This window comes from Pseudophryne corroboree, chromosome 5 (genome assembly GCF_028390025.1).
Source record: "Pseudophryne corroboree isolate aPseCor3 chromosome 5, aPseCor3.hap2, whole genome shotgun sequence".
NCBI classification, from domain to species: Eukaryota; Metazoa; Chordata; class Amphibia; order Anura; family Myobatrachidae; genus Pseudophryne; species Pseudophryne corroboree.
This window is the reverse complement of record NC_086448.1, coordinates 208,121,532-208,145,347: the sequence shown is the minus strand read 5'-3', so window position 1 is coordinate 208,145,347 and position 23,816 is coordinate 208,121,532.

Genomic DNA, 23,816 nt, shown 5'->3' with positions numbered 1-23,816 from the left:
TGCCATCAGGGGTGTTTGTTTGGTGCAAATGTATCTCCTTTATTAGGATTGGTACAAGGGTGGATATTTTATATTGCGTTGACCATCAATAGATGGTGCTAGACACGCCCAAAAGGCAGTGCTAGACACACCCCTCCAACAGTGCACCCCCTAATAAAATGTGCTGCGCACGCCTATGACCGCTGCTGTATACTGGCGGGGGTGTACTCGGTGTCCGGACCCCGAATATGCTTGCCAGTGTAACCAAGACCCTCAGTAACTGCTGCCCAGGGCGCTCCCCCCCCCCCCCAGCGCCCTGCACCCTGTGAGTGCCGTTGGTGTGGGAGCATGGAGCGCAGCGCTACCGCTGCGCTTACCTCCTTTACTGAAGTCTTCTGCCGTCTGACGTCTTCTGTTCTTCCAATACTCACACGGCTTCTTTCTTCTGGCTTCTGTGAGGGGGGTGACGGCGCGGCTCCGGGAACAAGCAGCTAGGCGAACCAAGTGATCGAACCCTCTGGAGCTAATGGTGTCCAGTAGCCTAAGAAGCAGAGCCCTTGAACTAAGAAGAAGTAGGTCTGACTTCTCTCCCCTCACTCCAACGAAGCAGGGAGCCTGTAGCCAGCAGGTCTCCCTGAAAATGAATAACCTAACAATAAAGTCTTTAGAGAAACTCTGTAGAGCTCCCCTAGTGTGTGTCCAGTCTCTCCTGGGCACAGAGTCTAACTGAGGTCTGGAGGAGGGGCATAGAGGGAGGAGCCAGTTCACACCCATTCAAAGTCTTACAGTGTGCCCATGTCTCCTGCGGATCCCGTCTATACCCCATGGTCCTTACTGAGTCCCCAGCATCCTCTAGGACGTAGGAGAAACTTTAATAGGGTAATCAGACATTTGGCTGCTGTTTGCGTCCTACATCCTACATTACTTTTGGCCGGTGTTCCTTCCACATCTCTGTTTCTCTTTGATGTACATTATGAGTGAGGTCTGTTGTGTGTAGCTACTGATGGTGACACCAGATAACCCTCCCCTAAAAAAGTTCTCTATCCTTCACCATTATGGCTCCTCCAATAACACCAATTATACTACAGTTATTTTGAGTACATAGAACTACATGTGAATTGATTTTTTTGGGTCATATTATTAGCCGCTTAAAAAAGTTATGTAAGATATAGTACACATGGTCATCTGTTGAGGTTTATTTTAGATGTTACCATAATATGATACAGTGCCACTGTAAACAACAATGTTGTGTCTACGATCCCGTGACAGCATAGTGTCATGCCATGTCCTCTGTAGGCTGACAACACCACCTCCATTGACAGACCACTCCCCCACTAGTGACCGACCCCACCCCCACTGACCATGCCCCTTCAGGAGCACACAATACTCCATGGGCCCTTGTCATAGTATTCTCCTGGTGGGCACTTTATGCCCCAGTTCAGCTACTGCCCACCAGCTTGCCATCTTTAACAGTGTTGTAGAAGTACATACCCTCCAACTGTACCTTTTTGGCCGGTACAGTACCATTTTTTTTAAATGGTCTGTACCGGCCAAAATGGTCCTTGTACCAATTTACAGTGTCTCCCATTCCTATTAAAGCCTATGGGAGCACCGCTTAGCCATGCCCCCTTTACCTATGGCCACGCCCCTTTCCCTTATTTGTACCAATTTTCAGCTCGGCAGTGTTGGAGGGTATGGAGATATGATGTATAAAAGGCAGATTCCAAGCAGCTGGATTCTGGTCTTACCTGACTCAGCTAAAATAGTACCTCTTGTTAGGTACCTTACTTATTCTTTTACCACTAATCCCCAAATATAGTTACCAAATAGACTTGTCCCAAAACACAAAACATCCCATTATACAGCAGTATTATAAGCACATACCGTAATTGTTCTACAATGTAATGTTTGTATTAATACACTAGCGCTTTAGTACACTACACAAGTTTGGCATGGTCCTTGCAGGAACCTCAAGCTACCATAAAAAGTGGCTACCATAATATTAAAGGCACCACAGATCCCCTTAGTTGCACCTAGAAATTACAGAAAGTACATAGGTACATCAGAGGAATTTACATGAGTAACACATCTCGTCTGCCCCAACTCCTAGGATGGGTAACCCACAAAACTAAAAGGGGACAATTCCATTAAATGTAATGACAGTGTGCCATTGGGAAAGTGTGTGAATGTCAGCAATGGCACCCTACATCCTGCATTTTACTACACACCCCCATAAGGGTGCACAGGAAAATGCACAATGTTAGGTTACCGTATGTATTAGGGATTTGCGCACTGCACATTGCCCATACCTCGTGCTGGAAAATGCAACCTAAGATCTCATTTCATTGAATTGCCCCCTAATAAAGCACACAAGGACCTAGCCAGCCCAAATGATATGATAAATATATACAGTACATGAAATTAAAGCCTTCCACCATAACTGGGATACTGTAGGTCAGTGGTTGGCAGAAGCCTTCTGTCATTTCTGTGAGTCTGTCATACTGCCTTATTTCCTGTAACATTCATAATTTTCCTTCCCGGATCTCAACTTGCCTCTTTTTCTGGACCTTTTCGAAACACTTAATCTACACAGTATAGGGGATATTCAGGTTTCTTAGCAAACCAGATGTAGCATGTGCAGAAAGATTTAGATTTGGGTGCGTTATATTGTTTCTGTGCAGGGTAAATACTGGCTGCTTTATTTCTACACTGCAATTTAGATTTCAGTTTGAACACACCCCACCCAAATCTAACTCTCTCTGCACATTTTATATCTGCCCCCCCCCCCTGCAGTGCACATGGTTTTGCCCAATTGCTTACTTGTTTGATTTGCTAACAAAACCTGAATAACCCCCAATGTTACTATGTCAAACAGTGCTGCAAGTATGGCGGTACGGCGTACCTGTAAGAAAATCCCAGCAGGTACGCCGTACCGCCGGGCCGCCACCTTGCACCAGGTCCTGGAGAGAGGAGAGCACAGCATGCGCCTCCTGAGGCTGGCAGTGGTGGCGGCATGCGCTGAGCCGGTTTGTGAGCCAATCAGAGCTTGCGGACAGGCAGCCAATCAGGAGCCGCTGCTGCCGGACCGCAAGTCCTGATTGGCTCGCGGACCGGTGCCAGTTCAGGAGACCGGACTGAGGTCAGGAGAGGGACAGGAGGAGCGTGTGCTGCGCTCTCCTGCCCCCAGCAGAAGATAGTGCCAGCCCCACGCAGCAGCAGCAACAACAACGGTAAGTAAGTTGCACTGCTGGGGCATATCTGGCACTCTGGAGGCATGTGTATCTGGCACTGTGGGGGCATATCTGCACTCTGGGGGCATATCTGGCACTGTGAGGGCATTTTTGGCACTGTGGGGGCATGTGTATCTGGCACTGTGGGGGCATGTATATCTGGCACTGTGGGCGCATACGTGGCACTGTGGGGGCATGTGTATCTAGCACTGTGGGGGCATATCTGGCACTCTGGGGGCATGTGTATCTGGCCCTGTGGGGGCATAGTGTATCTGGCACTGTGGGGGTATATCTGTATCTGGCACTATTGGTGTCATAAGTGTATCTGGCCCCCCCCCATATTCTTTGGCCTCGCCCCATGTGGCATTTGGCCACACCCATTTTTTCAGCACGCGTGCCTTCGGTGTGCACACACAGTACCTAGAAAACATTTTTTCTACTTACACCACTGGTGTCAAATGTTATACCGTTCCAGCCCAGGATTCCTGGGAATTCTAATAGCCTATTAGGGTCACAAAGTAGAAGTGCCAGGAGAGCATCTTGGCTAATATAAGTGCATCCAAAATCAGGGCCGGACTGGCCATCTGGCACTTCTGGCACATACCAGAAGGGCCGATGGGCAGGTGGGCCGACACGGTCACTCAGAGAGTCAGGAAGGCCGTGCGCAGTGCAGCCTCCGGCTCTCTGCTTCAGCCGCACCCACCGGTCTGCATGGAAATGGGGGCGTGCCGCAAGTCCACGCCCCCGGACTCGTGGTGCGCCCCCACCCCCAGAAAGCGTCGTCTTGGTAATGGCGGCGTGCCACGAGTCCACACCCCCATGACTCACGGAACGCCCCCGTACATCGTGGCGGCGCGCCCCCGTGATGTGCGCACGCGGTCACGAATGCCCCGGGACAGTTTAGAGCCCCAGTCCGTCGCTGTCCAAAATGCACAACACACAAATACAGTATATATCTGAAAGATGCGAGTCCAGTAAAAAAGAGACATTGCAGTTTACTTCTAAGCACAAAAAGTCCACTACCAAGTGGAAAATCAACTTTGGACTTGCTGGTGCATACACACTGTAAGATTTTTTTGCACTATATTGTACACTATCTGGCTAGATTGCGATGCAGTGCACTCTGGAGCCTATTTATCCCCATCCGCATCCTTGGATGCAGATGTCATGTGATAAAATCGCCCAAACTCACACTGCGATAATTGAGTACATCGCAGGGATGTATCAATTATCGCATGCAGAGACAGAGCTTGCGGGCAAGCTCTGTCCCCGCGATGATACTTTGCAGCGTCATCGGGGTATTTTTTGTAAAAAATACCCCGACGTCCTGCTGCGCATGCGCCGCCCCCGCCGACCCCGATGTCCTGCTGCGCATGCGCCACCTCTGCCGACATCGCCGCCGCCCGGTCACCCTCCCCCCATCGTGACTACCCCCGCGCGCCGTGGACCCCCCCAGTAGGATAATATACCTACCAGTCCAGGGAGCCTTTCCATGCTGCTCCTGCTGGGCTGCCAGGTGCCAGATCCTGTGTGCTGCGGTGACCCCCGATTCTGTAAAGTGCGCTGACACTTTGCAGCGTCACTTTACTGCACCAGAATCACAGCACAGCATATGGGGGACCCGGCGCCCGACGGCGCTCACCGAAGCAGCGGACACCGGGTCCCTAGACAGGTGAGTATGATTTTTTTGTTTTTACTTTTTTTCAGACACGCAGAGCTGATCACTGGAGTCGGGTCCCGCTCAGCTTGCTCTGCCAGGGGGTGTAGTATGGTATGCCAACAGCCGGGCTCCCGGCGGCTGGCATAACGGCGCCGGAATCCCGACAACCGGCACACCGACAGCTGGGCGAGCGCAAATGAGAGCGCCATGCTATCTATTCTCCCTCCAGGGGTGTTGTGGACCCCAGTGTCGGACTGGGGCATGAAGGGCCCACCGGGGGAATGCAGTGATAGGGGCCCTTACTTAAGGGTGTGGCCAGCCTACAAAGGGGTGTGGCCAGCCTCCACAGAGGCTTGAAATACACAGTAGTCTAGTGCAGTGTAATGCAACATATCTACCATGTATAATACAAGTGCACAGTCTGGAACCTGATCCCTAGAAGAAGGAGTGGGCATTCAGGCAGTGGGGCCTACCGGTGGTTTCCCTGGTACCCCTGTGGGCCAGTCCGACCCTTGTGGACCCCCAAGAGTGAGAAAAGGTGTCGGTATGCCGGTTGTCGGGATTCCGGCGCCGGTATACTGTGCGCCGGGATCCCGACAGCTGGCAAACTGAAGACCAGCCCTGCCAGGGGCAGAGAAAGCTGGGCTGCTTATGGCAGTGCTGCCCTGTGATCTCGCCAGTCTGAGCAGGTGAGATTATCACAGGGCACACTGCGGTATTTTTCACTTTTTATTTTAGTAAATTTGGCAACATCGCATTTCCCATTATAAGTATGGGGAATGCGATGTGGCTTACTGAAAAAAGTGAATTAAAGGGTTTGGAGCAGTTTTTCATGAAAAATACATTGGAGTGATAGTAGAATAATGTGAAAAGGGTGTGAAAACACCTTTTTTCACATTATTTTAGTAAAAATAATGTTAATAAATGGGCCTCTAAATCTTACAGTGGCCCTCATTCCGAGTTGTTCGCTCGCTAGCTGCTTTTAGCAGCATTGCACACGCTAAGCCGCCGCCCTCTGGGAGTGTATCTTAGCTTAGCAGAATTGCGAACGAAAGATTAGCAGAATTGCGAATAGAAATTTCTTAGCAGTTTCTGAGTAGCTCCAGACTTACTCCTACACTGCGATCAGTTCAGTCAGTTTCGTTCCTGGTTTGACGTCACAAACACACCCAGCGTTCGCCCAGACACTCCCCCGTTTCTCCAGCCTCTCCCGCGTTTTTCCGCACACTCCCATAAAACGGCCAGTTTCCGCCCAGAAACACCCACTTCCTGTCAATCACATTCCGATCACCAGAACGATGAAAAATCTTCGTTAGGCCGTGAGTAAAATACCAAACTTTTGTGCTAATTTACTTGGTGCAGGCGCACTGCGAACATTGCGCATGCGCAGTTTGCGACTAATCACTCCGTTGCGAAAAAAACTAACGAGCGAACAACTCGGAATGACCCCCAGTGTGTATGCATGCTCCCACGGGTCGGATCCGATGTTCTATATTGGATGAACATGCTAGATAGCACACTATCTAGTGCATATTGGGCCTAATTCAGACCTGATCGCAGCAGCAAATTTGTTAGCTAATGGGCAAAACCATGTGCACTGCGGGGGGTGTGGCAGATAAAACATGTGCAGAGAGAGTTAGATTTGAGTGGGGTGTGTTCAAACTTCAAACTGAAATCTAAATTGCAATGTAAAAATAAAGCAGACCGTATTTACCCTGCACAGAAACAATATAACCCACCCAAATCTAACTCTCTCTGCAAATGTTATATCTGCCACACCTGCAGTGCACATGGGGGGTAATTCCAAGTTGATCGCAGCAGGAATTTTTTTAGCAATTGGGCAAAACCATGTGCACTGCAGGGGAGGCAGATATAACATGTGCAGAGAGAGCCTTATTTGGAGGAGGCACCGGTGCCTATTTGATACGGATATGGGAGTGCCAATTCGTCCATACTTTATATATATATATATTAAAGTGCAACGGAATTTGCTGCATTATAAGAGCAACTGTTAATGAATAAATATATCTATAAAATATGTATATCTCTGGGCAGCACGGATGGTGTAATGGTTAGCATTACTGCCTCACAGCAAGGAGGTCATGGGTTTGATTCCTACCATGGCCATAACTGTGTGGAGTTTGTATATTCTCCCTGTGCTTGCCTGGATTTCCCCTTCCACAATCCAAAAATATACTAGCAGGTTAATTGGTTCCCAACAAAATTAACCATTACGTGAATGTGTGTGCGTGTACATGTGGTAGGGAATATAGATTGTAAGCTCCACTGGGACTGATGTGAATGAGCAAATATTCTCTGTAAAGCGCTGCGTAATATGTGTGTGCTATAGAAATAACTGGTAATAATAATAATAGTCTCTCCTTGCTCCCCCCCACACACCACATTCTGTGTCTCCCTCTCTCCTTTTTCCCAAACACCCCACAGTCTGTATCTCCCCAATGACTCCATGCTGCATTCCCAGCTCTCCCATCCCATCCCAAAGTCCTGCATCCCCTCACTAAGCCACTCTTACCCCGGCGAGAGACTCACCTGCGCTGCACTTCCCAGTACCCAGACCTGAACACCGCACAGCAGGGACCATGCGGCCCTCACACCACACTAGAAGAGGCCAGCGCAGGGCACCGGAATCCCAGCCAACAGCGCTGCTGCTATGAGCGGACGCACACTCTCGCCACACAGTCACTGTGTGTGAGAGGCTCCTGTCTCTCTGAGGCTGCGCCCACACCGCCTACAGCTCGCTGCCCTATTTAGACAAGATGACTCACATCCCTTCCATGCACTAAGTGGCATCTCCTTGGGCCCCCTCTGATGTTTGGGGCCTGGTACAGGTGTCTCCTTTGATCCTCCCTGTCGCCGGCCCTGAGAGTGGAGAGAAATAATGTTTGTGCAGCTCCTAACTGACATATTACAGGCTATCACAGGGGCAGATGTACTAAGCCTTGGTGAGTGAAAATGTGGAGAGAGATAAAGTACCAGCCAATCAGCTCCTAATTGCTATGTTAAAGGCTGTATTTGAAAAATGACACTCCAATGCTTAGTACACTCCAATGCTTAGTACATCTGCCCCTGTGTTTAAAAAAATGACAGTTATGAACTGATTGGTTGGTAGTTTATCTCTCTCCACTTTGTCACTCTCCAAGGCTTAGTACATTTGCCATTATATCTACATTGTATAAGAGTAACAATAGTAAGCTCTATGAAACGTTTTCTTATACCATGGACATAAAACAGAAAACATACTGTATTAAATGTCTATGCAAAAAAGGCACTCAAAGCAACATACAATTCACAAGGTTAAGAAATCAAAATGTTATTCTTCCTGAAATCAACATAAAACCAAAATGTAAACATCTTTTAAAATGTAAGGAAAAATAACGGAATTAATAGGCAAATGATTTGGGTGTATGTTAGCTTTTACAAGACCTCCACCTGTTACCTTATACACAGGTAGCAGCCAGGTATATAATATGGGCAATAAAAAAAAAAGTTTTCTTGCATTTTTTCTTTTATAGTAAATTTATGATACTTGTTACTATGTCATATATTATGTCACTAATCTGATTGATACAATTTATCACTAGGTGCTATAAGCACCAATTTCTTGTATAAAATATAGAAATCAAACTACATAAGAGACTCTTTAGCACTAATAGTAATTGGTTTCTGCTTTCTGTCTGACTTTGCCTGAAATCAAACATTCAGGGCCTGGTTCTGAGTCACACAGACGGCTAAATTGGTGATTTGTTCTTCTGCGCATATATACTGTATATATATTGCATTGCGCGCTCATCCAGATAGCTGTATTTTCGGTTAAGACGCAAGGGGGATACAAAGAAATATGTTGAAAATGTATTGGGCGTTTCTGGGCGGTGACAGGGAGATGGTTTAGCATGCGTATTAAATCTGCTGCCTCCATCCCTTTTTTACATTGGGCCTCCATTTATTAAAGAGAAACCTGCTGAGTAAGCTGAGTATATCTCCTGCAGTCTTAATCAATGCGTCACCAGAGAGCCCTGTAGTCTTTGTATAGCATTTTTCTACAATGTGATATAATTTGATGCACGCATACTGTACTGCAGTGTTTGCCTCAGCATAAAAGGGTTACAACAAAGCTGTTGTTCTCAGGCTTCAATAGGAATTAATTGATTGGTGGATGAGAGCAAACTCGAAGAGTAATATTTTGGTGAGCCAAATGCAAATACTCCTTTAGAGGTAACAGCAGTTGCCTTTGGCCTGAATAATCTCATTTATTTCTAAGGATCAAAGATCAAACACATCAAACATGATCAAATCTGTCATGATGATCAGCTATTTACATTGAGCTGCATTCAATAATAATTCCTCGGGAGACATCTGCCATAAAAAAAGCTTATTTTCCTTGCTTCCTTCTAATAATAAGTGGGATTTAAAAAGCAAATCCTGTGCAATAAATGTATACTGTACACTTACAATTTTTTTTCTGTAATATATCCTGGGGCTGATGCAAAGTTGTAGGCAAGTCATCTGCAATTTCTGTTGCATTGCATGTACGGAAATAAATGTGATATTCCACAGTGAGCAGAATTGTACGCATCTATGCCACTGCACCACCCCTAACCATACATTTGGTTTCATAGTTGTCTCTTGGTGCTTCCTCATCGCCCCCCCCCCCCAGAGCTAGATTAACAAGAGGGCAGTCAGGGCGGATGCCATGAGGCCCGCACACACTGGGGGTCTTTCATACATGGCTAGCTTGGGGGTTTGTAAACTGTGGTTTCCTTATGGCATAATGTGAACTGGGGGCACTACAGTGTGTTTAACACATTTGTGGTCCCGGGAGTATTATTCTTTTTTACACATTATGCATTTTAATAACATTGTCAGTATATCACATTGACAATTTTATTGGTAGGAGCTCCCAGAAGTTAGATAGCCCTGGGCCACCACAAACCATAATCAGGCTTTGGCCCCTCCACTCCATATCTCACTGCCACACCATAGCTCTCACTGCCCCCTCACAGCTTTCTCTGCCCCCATACAGCTCTCTGCCCTTTCACAGCTTTCTTCACCCTCACAGCTTTCTTTGTCCTCTTAAAGTGCTCAATGCCCACTCACAGATCTCTCTGCCCCCACACAGCTCTCTCTGCACCCACGCAGTATTCACTGTCCACTCACAGCTCTCTCTGCCCCGTCACAGTGCTCACTGCCCTTACACAGCTCTCTCTGCACCCACGCAGTATTCACTGTCCACTCACAGCTTTCTCTACCCCGTCACAGTGCTCACTGCCCTTACACAGCTCTCTCTGCACCCACGCAGTATTCACTGTCCACTCACAGCTCTCTCTGCCCCGTCACAGCTCTCTCTGCCCCGTCACAGTGCTCACTGCCCTTACACAGCTCTCTCTGCCTCTACACAGTTCTCTGCCCATTCACAGTGCTCACTGCCAACTCAAATATCTCTGACCCCACACAGCTCTCTCTGCGCCCACACAGTCCTTTCTGCCCCTCACAGCCCTTTCTGCCACCTCACAGCTCTCTCTGCCCCCTCACAGCTCTCCCTAGTTCTTACTGCTCTCTCACAGCTATCCTTGCACACTTACAGTTCTCTCTGCCCACTTATTGTTCTTTCCACCTCCTCACAGGGTAGATGCTAGAATCAAGTGGGCTAAGGGACCTTTTCCGTAAGGGGGAGGAGTTACGATGCAAGGGGGAGGAGCTAGGCCAGCGGGATAGTTCCTCTACTATCCACGCCACCAACTATTACCTTTAGTAATTAGGTGGTGAGCGAAGCGAGCCACCGTGCCCGAAGCGTGGCGAGCGAAGCGTGGCGAGCGAAGCGAGCCCGCGAGGGTACTTTTCGGGTACCCTGTTCGCCCGTAGCTCCTCCCCCTGGTGATGTAGCTCCTCCCCTCAATACGTCACAAGGTCCCTTCAGCCCCTCCGATATAGAACCAACCCTCCTCACAGTGCTCACTGCCCCCACACAGCCATCTCTGCCCCCTACAATGGGAAATATAATGGCTTGCAAATTGCCCGTGTCTATTATTGGGAAATTATTTTATGAGAGAATTATAATTCGCTGAATGTTTTAAAGGCAATATTACTAAAAATCACTAGAAAACCGTAATGATCAAACACAAGTCACGATAACTCCCCTGCCCTGATATTTTCAGTGTTTTGAATACAGATCAGCAGATGTACTGTAATAACTGCAGAGTTGACATATTGCCACCAGCATATGCTGGGGTATAAATGCAGCAATAATAGAGCTGGTTGGGAGTAATGAGATACAGGTTGAGTATCCCTTATCCAAAATGCTTGGGACCAGAGGTATTTTGGATATCGGATTTTTCCGTATTTTGGAATAATTGCATACCATAATGAGATATCATGGCGATGGGACCTAAGTCTAAGCACAGAATGCATTTATGTTACATATACACCTTATACACACAGCCTGAAGGTAATTTTAGCCAATATTTTTTATAACTTTGTGCATTAAACAAAGTGTGTGTACATTCACACAATTCATTTATGTTTCATATACACCTTATACACACAGCCTGAAGGTCATTTAATATAATATTTTGAATAACTTTGTGTATTAAACAAAGTTTGTGTACATTGAGCCATCAGAAAACAAAGGTTTCACTATCTCACTCTCACTCAAAAAAGTCCGTATTTCGGAATATTCCGTATTTCAGAATATTTGGATATGGGATACTCAACCTGTAGCTGCAAATGCATCTACAGTACCATACCTGTCACACAGTTAAAAAAAGAAAAACAACAAAAAGAAGCAGTGAAAAACTTCTACAGATTGGCTGTTGCTCTATAAAGTAATTCATCTTAACTCATTTTCATCAGTTAAGCTATGTGGAGCATTCTGTCTGCTTGATGAGGGTATTTTCCTATTTCTTGGACTGCATGGAACCATGAATGGAAAGTATACCAGCCACCAGCCTACAGCAAACATTTAATACATAAGTAACAAAATAATATTAATATTTGAATAAATGAAGGTGGCATGTCAAAATCATAATATTTCAATAAATAAGGGGGGGCACATATTAGTATTTCAATAAATAAAGGTAGGGCTCGTAAATATAATTAATACACAAATATTTGGCACATTTGGCACAGTATTTAAATAAATTAAAGTGGCGCAGCCACATATTAATATATAAAGGGGGCGCATATTAATTTCACTTATAAAATATTTAAATATTGATATAGATCAGTGAGGACACGTTTTCCCCACAGCATCCACCAACCAAGGGTGCTAGTAAGTAAAAAAATATAAAATAAAAGAAAGCGCTGGCAAGCAACATTTCATAAAAATATATATGTAGGAAAAAACTAATTGTTCCCTAATGCACACCGAGTGAAAAATATTACTACATAATAGTCAGATAATACGGAGATCTTAGTTGCGTATATCTGCAGATATAGGGTTAAGCCCCCAGGCCGATCGACAAGGCTTCTCCGTCACTGGGGGTCCCTAATACTAGGTATGGGTCCGGGGTGCAGGACCCCACGATGTCGGCACAGGTCGGCCACCCCAGGTCAGCACACTGGTGAGAATTAATAGGGGTTAATAAGAAGCACAGAAGTGCTATGTAAGTGGTGTGATTAAAATAATATATACAAAGTGATGGGGAAAATCATAAGTGTTAATAAAGTGTTAGGGTGTGCCGACCTGAAGCAGCCCAGCCATACCGACACAGGGGCCACCGCACCCCACACCCACCCCAGGACCCCCAGTGACGAAGAAGCCTTGTCGATCGGCCTGGGGGCTTAACCCTATATCTGCAGATATACGCAACTAAGATCTCCGTATTATCTGACTATTATGTAGTAATATTTTTCACTCGGTGTGCATTAGGGAACAATTAGTTTTTTCCTACACAGAATTACCCCTCCCTTTTAGCACCTAAGTGACATTACAATCTGATTGAGCAGCTTTCCATTTTGTGCATAAAAATATATATAAAAGACACAAAATTAGCCAGTATTATTCCTGAAGGTTTGGCATAGCCTAAGAACCTCTTTTGATAAATAGTAAAATAGTAAATATACACAGCACTGCATTATTATCTCAATTCAGACAATAGTATAAATATATATTGGGCAGTGTCAATCTGACTTTTTTTAAAGTTGGATTGACATTGTCAGAAACTGGGCTAAAACCTGTCGGGTTTGACCCTGCTTCCGACAATACACACTGCTCGGCGGCTGAAGCCGCCGATCCGCGTGTATTCTGACACTCTTTCGACAAGTCGGGTTTCCTGACTTGTCAGAAGAAAAGGCCCGACATAGAATAGGTCGGAACCCCTTCCGACCTCAATCATTCCGAAACTGTCGTCTTTTCGACAAGACGGCAGTTTCCGGCTCCTATTGAATATGGCCCTTAGGCTGCGGGAAGGGAGGGTTAGGGTTATCTTACTTCCTCACCCCTATCAGGATTATGGCTGTCAGGATGCCGGAGTTGGTATATTGACTGTCGGCATCCTAACTGCCAATATCCCATATCCAACCATCTTAAAGTGTTGTACTATTCGGGAGAGTTCTTCTGCTTTTTTCAATAAATTTAGTTTAATGCTCCAAAACCAAGTACAGGAGCCATTGATGATGCTGCAGTTGAAAATATGGATTGATTGATAAAGTGGGTAGAGGGCTCATCCTCAGCACTAGAGCAAAGGGGTTTCTTTGTTTCTCTGTTCAGGTGACTGTACTATGCTGTTCCCATTAAAACTAGTGATGAGCGGGTTCGATTCCTCGGAATCCGAACCCCCCCCCGAACTTCACCCATTTTACACGGTTCCGAGGCGGACTCGAATCTTCCCGCCTTGCTCGGTTAACCCGAGCGCGCCCGAACGTCATCATCCCGCTGTCGGATTCTCGCGAGATTCCTATTCTATATAAGGAGCCGCGCGTCGCCGCCATTTTCACTCGTGCATTGGAGATGATAGGGAGAGGACGTGTGCAGCGTTCTCTCAGTTGTGTTCAGTGTGCTGCAAATATCTGTGCTCAGTGTGCTGCAAATATCTGTGCTCAGTGTGCTGCAAGTATCTGTGCTCAGTGTGCTGAAAATATCTACGTTCCCTGCCTGAAAAACGCTCCATATCTGTGCTGCATTGTAGTATATAGTAGGAGGACAGTGCAGAATTTTGCTGACCAGTGACCAACAGTATTATATCAGTACGGTACAGTAGTCCACTGATCTACCTACCTCTGTGTCGTCAAGTATACTATCCATCCATACCTGTGGTGCATTTAAGTTTTGCGCAGTAGTAGGAGGACAGTGCATCATTTTGCTGAACACCAGTATATAATATATAGCAGTACGGTACAGTAGGCCACTGATCTACCTACCTCTGTGTCGTCAAGTATACTATCCATCCATACCTGTGGTGCATTTAAGTTTTGCGCAGTAGTAGGAGGACAGTGCAGAATTTTGCTGACCACCAGTATATAATATATAGCAGTACGGTACAGTAGTCAACTGCTCTACCTACCTCTGTGTCGTCAAGTATACTATCCATCCATACCTGTGGTGCATTTAAGTTTTGCGCAGTAGTAGGAGGACAGTGCATAATTTTGCTGACCACCAGTATATAATATATAGCAGTACGGTACAGTAGTCCACTCCTCTACCTACCTCTGTGTCGTCAAGTATACTATCCATCCATACCTGTGGTGCATTTAAGTTTTGCACAGTATATATAGTAGGAGGACAGTGCAGAATTTTGCTAAACACCAGTATATAATATATAGCAGTATGGTACAGTTGTCCACTGCTCTACCTACCTCTTTGTCGTCAAGTATACTATCCATCCATACCTGTGGTGCATTTAAGTTTTGTGCAGTAATAGGAGGACAGTGCATAATTTTGCTGACCACCAGTATATAATATATAGCAGTACGGTACAGTAGTCCACTGCTCTACCTACCTCTGTGTTGTCAAGTATACTATCCATCCATACCTGTGGTGCATTTTAGTTGTTGTGCGCAGTATATATAGTAGGAGGACAGTGCATAATTTTGCTGACCACCAGTATATAATATATAGCAGTATGGTACAGTAGTCCACTGCTCTACCTACCTCTGTGTCGTCAAGTATACTATCCATCCATACCTGTGGTGCATTTAAGTTTTGTGCAGTATATAGAGTAGGTGGACAGTGCATAATTTTGCTGACCACCAGTATATAATATATAGCAGTACGGTACAGTAGTCCACTGCTCTACCTACCTCTGTGTCGTCAAGTATACTATCCATCCATACCTGTGGTGCATTTTAGTTGTAGTGCGCAGTATATATAGTAGGAGGACAGTGCATAATTTTGCTGACCACCAGTATATAATATATAGCAGTACGGTACAGTAGTCCACTGCTCTACCTACCTCTGTGTCGTCAAGTATACTATCCATCCATACCTGTGGTGCATTTAAGTTTTGCGCAGTAGTATGAGGACAGTGCATAATTTTGCTGACCACCAGTATATAATATATAGCAGTACGGTACAGTAGTCCACTCCTCTACCTACCTCTGTGTCGTCAAGTATACTATCCATCCATACCTGTGGTGCATTTAAGTTTTGCACAGTATATATAGTAGGAGGACAGTGCAGAATTTTGCTAAACACCAGTATATAATATATAGCAGTATGGTACAGTAGTCCACTGCTCTACCTACCTCTTTGTCGTCAAGTATACTATCTATCCATACCTGTGGTGCATTTAAGTTTTGTGCAGTAGTAGGAGGACAGTGCATAATTTTGCTGACCACCAGTGTATAATATATAGCAGTACGGTACAGTAGTCCACTGCTCTACCTACCTCTGTGTCGTCAAGTATACTATCCATCCATACCTGTGGTGCATTTAAGTTTTGCGCAGTAGTAGGATGACAGTGCATAATTTTGCTGACCACCAGTATATAATATATAGCAGTACGGTACAGTAGTCCACTGCTCTACCTACCTCTGTGTCGTCAAGTATACTATCCATCCATACCTGTGGTGCATTTAAGTTTTGTGCAGTATATAGAGTAGGTGGAAAGGGCATAATTTTGCTGACCACCAGTATATAATATATAGCAGTACGGTACAGTAGTCCACTGCTCTACCTACCTCTTTGTCGTCAAGTATACTATCCATCCATACCTGTGGTGCATTTAAGTTTTGCGCAGTAGTAGGATGACAGTGCATAATTTTGCTGACCACCAGTATATAATATATAGCAGTACGGTACAGTAGTCCACTGCTCTACCTACCTCTGTGTCGTCAAGTATACTATCCATCCATACCTGTGGTGCATTTAAGTTTTGCACAGTATATATAGTAGGAGGACAGTGCAGAATTTTGCTAAACACCAGTATATAATATATAGCAGTATGGTACGTTGTCCACTGCTCTACCTACCTCTTTGTCGTCAAGTATACTATCCATACATACCTGTGGTGCATTTAAGTTTTGTGCAGTAGTAGGAGGACAGTGCATAATTTTGCTGACCACCAGTATATAATATATAGCAGTACGGTATAGTAGTCCACTGCTCTACCTACCTCTGTGTTGTCAAGTATACTATCCATCCATACCTGTGGTGCATTTAAGTTTTGTGCAGTATATAGAGTAGGTGAAAAGGGCATAATTTTGCTGACCACCAGTATATAATATATAGCAGTACGGTACAGTAGTCCACTGCTCTACCTACCTCTGTGTCGTCAAGTATACTATCCATCCATACCTGTGGTGCATTTAAGTTTTGTGCAGTAGTAGGAGGACAGTGCAGAATTTTCCTGACCAGTGACCGCCGGTATTATATCAGTACGGTACAGTAGTCCACTGCTCTACCTACCTCTGTGTCGTCAAGTATACTATCCATCCATACCTGTGGTGCATTTTAGTTGTAGTGCGCAGTATATATAGTAGGAGGACGGTGCATAATTTTGCTGACCACCAGTATATAATATATAGCAGTACGGTACAGTAGTCCACTGCTCTACCTATCTCTGTGTCGTCAAGTATACTATCCATCCATACCTGTGGTGCATTTAAGTTTTGCGCAGTAGTAGGAGGACAGTGCATAATTTTGCTGAACACCAGTATATAATATATAGCAGTACGGTACAGTAGTCCACTCCTCTACCTACCTCTGTGTCGTCAAGTATACTATCCATCCATACCTGTGGTGCATTTAAGTTTTGCGCAGTAGTAGGATGACAGTGCATCATTTTGCTGACCACCTGTATATAATATATAGCAGTACGGTACAGTAGTCTACTGCTCTACCTACCTCTGTGTCATCAAGTATATTATCCATCCATACCTGTGGTGCATTTAAATTTTGCGCAGTATATATATAGTAGGAGGACAGTGTATAATTTTGCTGACCACCAGTATATAATATATAGCAGTACGGTACAGTAGGCCATTGCTATTGATATATTACTGGCATATAATTCCACACATTAAAAAATGGAGAACAAAAATGTGGAGAGTAAAATAGGGAAAGATCAAGATCCACTTCCACCTCGTGCTGAAGCTGATGCCACTAGTCATGGCTGAGACGATGAAATGCCATCAACGTCGTCTGCCAAGGCCGATGCCTAATGTCATAGTAGAGAGCATGTAAAATCCCAAAAACAAAAGTTCAGTAAAATGACCCAAAAATCAAAATGAAAATCATCTGAGGAGAAGCGTAAACTTGCCAATATGCCATTTACGACACGGAGCGGCAAGGAATGGCTGAGGCCCTCTCCTATGTTCCTCATAACTAGTGGGTCAGCTTCACATGAGGATGGAAGCACTCATCCTCCTGCTAGAAAAATGAAGAGTTAAGCTGGCAAAAGCACAGCAAAGAACTGTCCAATTGTGTCGGTTGCGATGCCTGACCTTCCCGACACTGGACGGGATGAGGTGGCGCCTTCCACCATTTGCACGCCCCCTGCAAGTGCTGGAAGGAGCACCCGCAGTCCAGTTCCTGATAGTCAAATTGAAGATGTCAGTGTTGAAGTACACCAGGATGAGGATATGGGTGTTGCTGGCGCTGAGGAGGAAATTGACAAGGAGGATTCTGATGGTGAGGTGGTTTGTTTAAGTCAGGCACCCGGAGAGACACCTGTTGTCCGTGAGACGAAAATGGCCATTGACATGCCTGGTCAAATTACAAAAAAAATCACCTCTTCGGTGTGGAATTATTTTAACAGAAATGCGGACAACAGGTGTCAAGCCGTGTGTCGCCTTTGTCAAGCTGTAATAAGTAGGGGTAAGGATGTTAACCACCTCGGAACATCCTCCCTTATACGTCACCTGGAGCGCATTCATCAGAAGTCATTGACAAGTTCAAAAACTTTGGGTGACAGCGGAAGCAGTCCACTGCCAACTAAATCCCTTCCTCTTGTAACCAAGCTCCTGCAAACCACGGACATATGGACAAGTGGAGCAGGGCAGACTAAGGACTATATGACTGTGACAGCCCACTGGGTAGATGTATTGCCTCCCGCAGCAAGAACAGCAGCGGTGGCACCAGTAGCAGCATCTCGCAAATGCCAACTCGTTCTTAGGCAGGCTACGCTTTGTATCTCCGCTTTCCATAAGAGGCACACAGCTGACAACCTCTTACGGAAACTGAGGAACATCATCGCAGAATGGCTTACCCCAATTGGACTCTACCGGGGATTTGTGACATCGGACAACGCCACCAATATTGTGCGTGCATTACATGTGGGCAAATTCCAGCAAGTCCCATGTTTTGCACATACATTGAATTTGGTGGTGCAGAATTTTTTTAAAAACGACAGGGGCGTGAAAGAGATGCTGTCGGTGGCCCGAAGAATTGCGGGCCACTTTCGGCATTCAGCCACCGCATGCCGAAGACTGGAGCACCAGCAAACTCTCCTGAACCTGCCCTGCCATCATCTGAAGCAAGAGGTGGTAACGAGGTGGAATTCAACCCTCTATATGCTTCAGAGGATGGAGGAGCAGCAAAAGGCCATTCAAGCCTATACATCTGGCCACGATATAGGCAAAGGAGGGGGAATGCACCTGACTCAAGCGCAGTGGAGAATGATTTCAACGTTGTGCAAGGTTCTGCAACCATTTCAACTTGCCACACGTGAAGTCAGTTCAGACACTGCCAGCCTGAGTCAGGTCATTTCCCTCATCAGGCTTTTGCAGAAGAAGCTGGAAAGATTGAAGGAGGATCTAAAACAGAGCGATTCCACAAGGCATGTGGGACTTGTGGATGGAGCCCTTAATTCGCTTAACCAGGATTCATGGGTGGTCAATCTGTTGAAATCAGAGCACTACATTTTGGCCACTGTGCTCGATCCTAGATTTAAAACCTACGTTGGATCTCTCTTTCCGGCAGACACAAGTCTGCAGAGGTTCAAAGACCTGCTGGTGAGAAAATTGTCAAGTCAAGCGGAACGTGACCCGTCAACAGCTCCTCCTTCACATTCTCCCGCAACTGGGGCTGTGAGGAAAAGGCTAAGAATTCCGAGCCCACCCGCTGGCAGTGATGCAGGGCAGTCTGGAGCGAGTGCTGACATCTCGTCCAGACTGAAGGACCTGACAACGATTACTGACATGTCGTCTACTGTCACTGCATATGATTCTGTCACCATTGAGACAGTCCGTACGTATACTGGCAGGAAAAAGAGGCAATTTGGAGGCCCTTGCACAAACTGGCTTTATTCTACCTAAGTTGCCCTCCCTCCAGTGTGTACTCCGAAAGAGTGTTTAGTGCAGCCGCTCACCTTGTCAGCAATCGGCGTACGAGGTTACTTCCAGAAAATGTGGAGAAGATGATGTTCATCAAAATGAATTATAATCAATTCCTCCGTGGAGACATTCACCAGCAGCAATTGACCCACAAAGTACACAGGGACCTGAGATGGTGGATTCCAGTGGGGACGAATTAATAATCTGTGAGGAGGGGGATGTACACAGTGAAAGGGGTGAGGAATCGGAGGATGATGATGAGGTGGACATCTTGCCTCTGTAGAGCCAGTTTGTGCAAGGAGAGATTGATTGCTTCTTTTTTTGGTGGGGGCCCAAACCAACCAGTCATTTCAGTCACAGTTGTGTGGCAGACCTTGTCGCTGAAATGATGGGTTCGTTAAAGTGTGCATGTCCTGTTTATACAACATAAGGGTGGGTGGGAGGGCCCAAGGACAATTCCATCTTGCACCTCTTTTTTCTTTAATTTTTCTTTGCATCATGTGCTGTTTGGGGACAATTTTTTTGAAGTGCCATCCTGCCTGACACTGCAGTGCCACTCCTAGATGGGCCAGGTGTTTGTGTCGGCCACTTGTGTCGCTTAGCTTAGTCACACAGCGACCTTGGTGCGCCTCTTTTTTTCTTTGCATCATGTGCTGTTTGGGGACAATTTTTTGAAGTGCCATCCTGCCTGACACTGCAGTGCCACTCCAAGATGGGCCAGGTGTTTGTGTCGGCCACTTGTGACGCTTAGCTTAGTCACACAGCGACCTTGGTGCGCCTCTTTTTTTCTTTGCATCATGTGCTGTTTGGGGACTATTTTTTTGAGGTGCCATCCCGCCTGACACTGCAGTGCCACTCCTAGATGGGCCAGGTGTTTGTGTCGGTCACTTGTGTCGCTTAGCTTAGCCATCCAGCGACCTCGGTGTAAATTTTAGGACTAAAAATAATATTGTGAGGTGTGAGGTGTTCAGAATAGACTGGAAATTAGTGGAAATTATGGTTATTGAGGTTAATAATACTATGGGATCAAAATGACCCCCAAATTCTATGATTTAAGCTGTATTTTAGGGTTTTTTGTAAAAAACACCCGAATCCAAAACACATCCAAATCCGACAAAAAAATTTTGGTGAGGTTTTGCCAAAACGCGTCCGAATCCAAAACACGGCCGCGGAACCGAATCCAAAACCAAAACACAAAACCCGAAAAATGTCCGGTGCACATCACTAATTAAAGGTATTGAATGCTTTACTTTTGAATAAGGGTCCACACACTATCATTAGGAGGTTTAGCTAACAAATTTGTTGCTGCGATCAGGTCTGAATTAGGCCCAATGTTTGTTTATTATTGCTGATGGACTGACCAGCTATCCCCTGCTGCCTGGCTTGGTGTTGGTGGTGGTGTTAGTGTGTATGCAGTTGGCTTACCTGTTGATGGACCCATGATAAAAATGTAATTTAGTGAATCTTGCTTTATATTTTTGTGGCATGAAAACATATAATTGTGATGTATAAACAATTTAATAGCATGGCATATTTAAATACTTATATCTGGCAGTCTGCTTGCAGCGTTTTGTGCAGTTGTTTGATTTTTTTGTATTTCAAAATATAGAATTAAAATGTAGATTAATAATATATACTCACCAGGCTGTGTCTGTTGTTTTGCATGTTAATCTCCTCAATAAGTTTCTGAGGCACAATTCGGCACAACTCCTCCTCGTATGTAGAATTTTTTTTTGATGAGTGGACAGCCACCATCTGTGACCACTGCAGACTTATGCTCCTCTGATATTTATTTTATTTGGCCACATTTTTTTTTCTTAAGCCACCTTTTAATATTTACATTTTTGTTCCTGCGGTGGGCCACACATCTCTTTAATGAGCATACTGCTTTGACAGCACTATGCATCTGGGTCCATAACTAGGGATTGGGCCATAGTGGAGCCAGGGGAGGAGGCCCATAAGCAGTCTCCTTTTGGACCCCCTCCTCTCTGGCTGGCAGGGTTCTTGGCTCTGAGCACTAGGTTCACTAGAGGACCCTAGCGCTGTCCCACAGTTTACTGCAGCCACACCATTTTTCCAGTGATTTCTGCAACGCTGCTGCTGTGATGCGGGACTCCGGAGGGTAAGTATTGAAAGAAATGGATGCAGGGTGTGCAGTGTGGGCCACCCTGGACCCCGGGGGCCCATGTGCACCGCATACACTGCGCCCATTATAAGTACGCCAGCGAGTGGAGTGTCTGGTGTTAGTTGTTCATAGCAGTGTACAATGATGGACACCAACACACAGTTCTTATCATGTAAGCAACCATCTGGCTCCCCCTTCCTGTCTATTTTAAGCCCTAATGTGCCCCGTCTGCCTTATCCTGCTTGACCTGTCTCTCCTCCACCTGACTCTCATGCTGTCTTCTTTCTCTCTGTTTACTTGGACACTGCAAGGAGATAAAACAACCAGAGATATAGCAAGTGTTAAGTCTTTCTCCTACAGCTCCTGCACCATCCTGGACATTCTCCCCAGATGGACCTCGGTGACGGGGCCATGAGTATCTGTCCACAGTCCCTAACTCTCACCCTCTCACTGTAACCCTCCAATCTGTCTTCAACTCCGCAGCTAGGCTTATCCTCTACTCCCGCAGCCCCACTTCTGCCACCCCCCTTCGACAAAATCTACACTGGCTTCCATTTCCCTACAGAATCCTCTTCAAATTCCTCACCCTCACTTACAAGGCCATCAATAAATTCCACTGCTCCCTACATCTCCAACCTCCTCTCCTTTCATACTCCCTCCCGCCCCCTACGGTCGGCCAATGTCCGTCGCCTCTCCTCTGCCCTGGTCACTGCTTCCCATGCTCGAGTTCAAGATTTTGCCCGTGCTGCACCACTTTAGTGAAACGCGCTCCCCCGCTCCATTAGACTCTCCCCGACCTTGCAAAGCTTCAAATGGGCACTAAAAACCCACCTATTCATCAAAGCATACCCTTCCGATGCATAACCTAGTCCTGAGGCTGCTCCTCCATCCCCCTGACTCATGCCTTGAACATCTCTGCTTTGCGCACATACTTCCATCAGGCTACCTCCCGCTTGCTTGCACCTTATGTCATCTGTTTGTCGCCCCTTCACACTAGATTGTTAGCTCTTCAGAGCAGGGCCCTCTTTCCTCTTGTTGTCAAAGACCTCTTCTTGACACATTTCACTCACAGCTCTCTCCTACTCAGCGACCATCTTTACCCGCTTTTTCTCCTGCTGGTAAATGCTCATCTCTATCTATGGCCGCCAGCTCCAAGTAGTATGATGATTACTCCCTCGCTACTTACATCTTAGCTGTATTATGTTCTGAGAATTGTGGTGCTCTTTGTTACCTGTACTCTATTTTTGTTATTTATTTACTGTAATGCTAAGTTTTGTCTCCCTGTACTGTCCTTTGTACGGCGCTGCAAAACACTTGTGGCGCCTTATAAATAAAATGTAATAATAATAATAATAACCCTTACCCTTAATCCTAATATCTTTATGTTAATACCCTAACCCTCACCCTTAAGTGCCTTGAGTCCTATTGGAGAAAGTGCGCTATGTAAATAAAATGATTATTATTATTCCTAACCCCAAACACTAATACTCTAACACTAATACCCTAACCAAACAGGTGTGTATTAGCTCATAGACAGTTAAAAGATAGACAGTCATTAGTCAGACACTATATGGTAGACAGTCAAAAGTCAGACAGGGTCAAAAGTCAGACAGTCAAAAGTCAGACAGGGTCAAAAGTCAGACAGGGTCAAAAGTCAGACAGTCAAAAGTCAGACAGTCAAAAGTCCAACAGGGCCATAACACTTCGGGCTCGGTGTCTCGCTCCACTCCGCTTCGCTCGCCACAACTTTACTAAAAGGTAATAGTTTGTGAAATGGATAGTAAATGAGGAAAAAGTTGTAAAAAGCACACAAAAACCAAAAAAAACCCGAACACTTTTTTTGGGTGTCTGGCTTTTGACCCAGACAGACTTTTGACCCTGTCGGAATTTTGACTGTCTGACTTTTGACCCTCTCTGACTTTTGACTGTCTGACTTTTGACCCTGTTTGACTTTTGACTGTCTGACTTTTGACCCGTCTGACTTTTGACCCTGTCTGACTTTTGAACCTGTCTGACTTTTGACTGTCGACCATATGGTGTCTAACTAATGACTGTCTATCTTTTAACTGTCTGTCTATAGACACGAACCCAACCA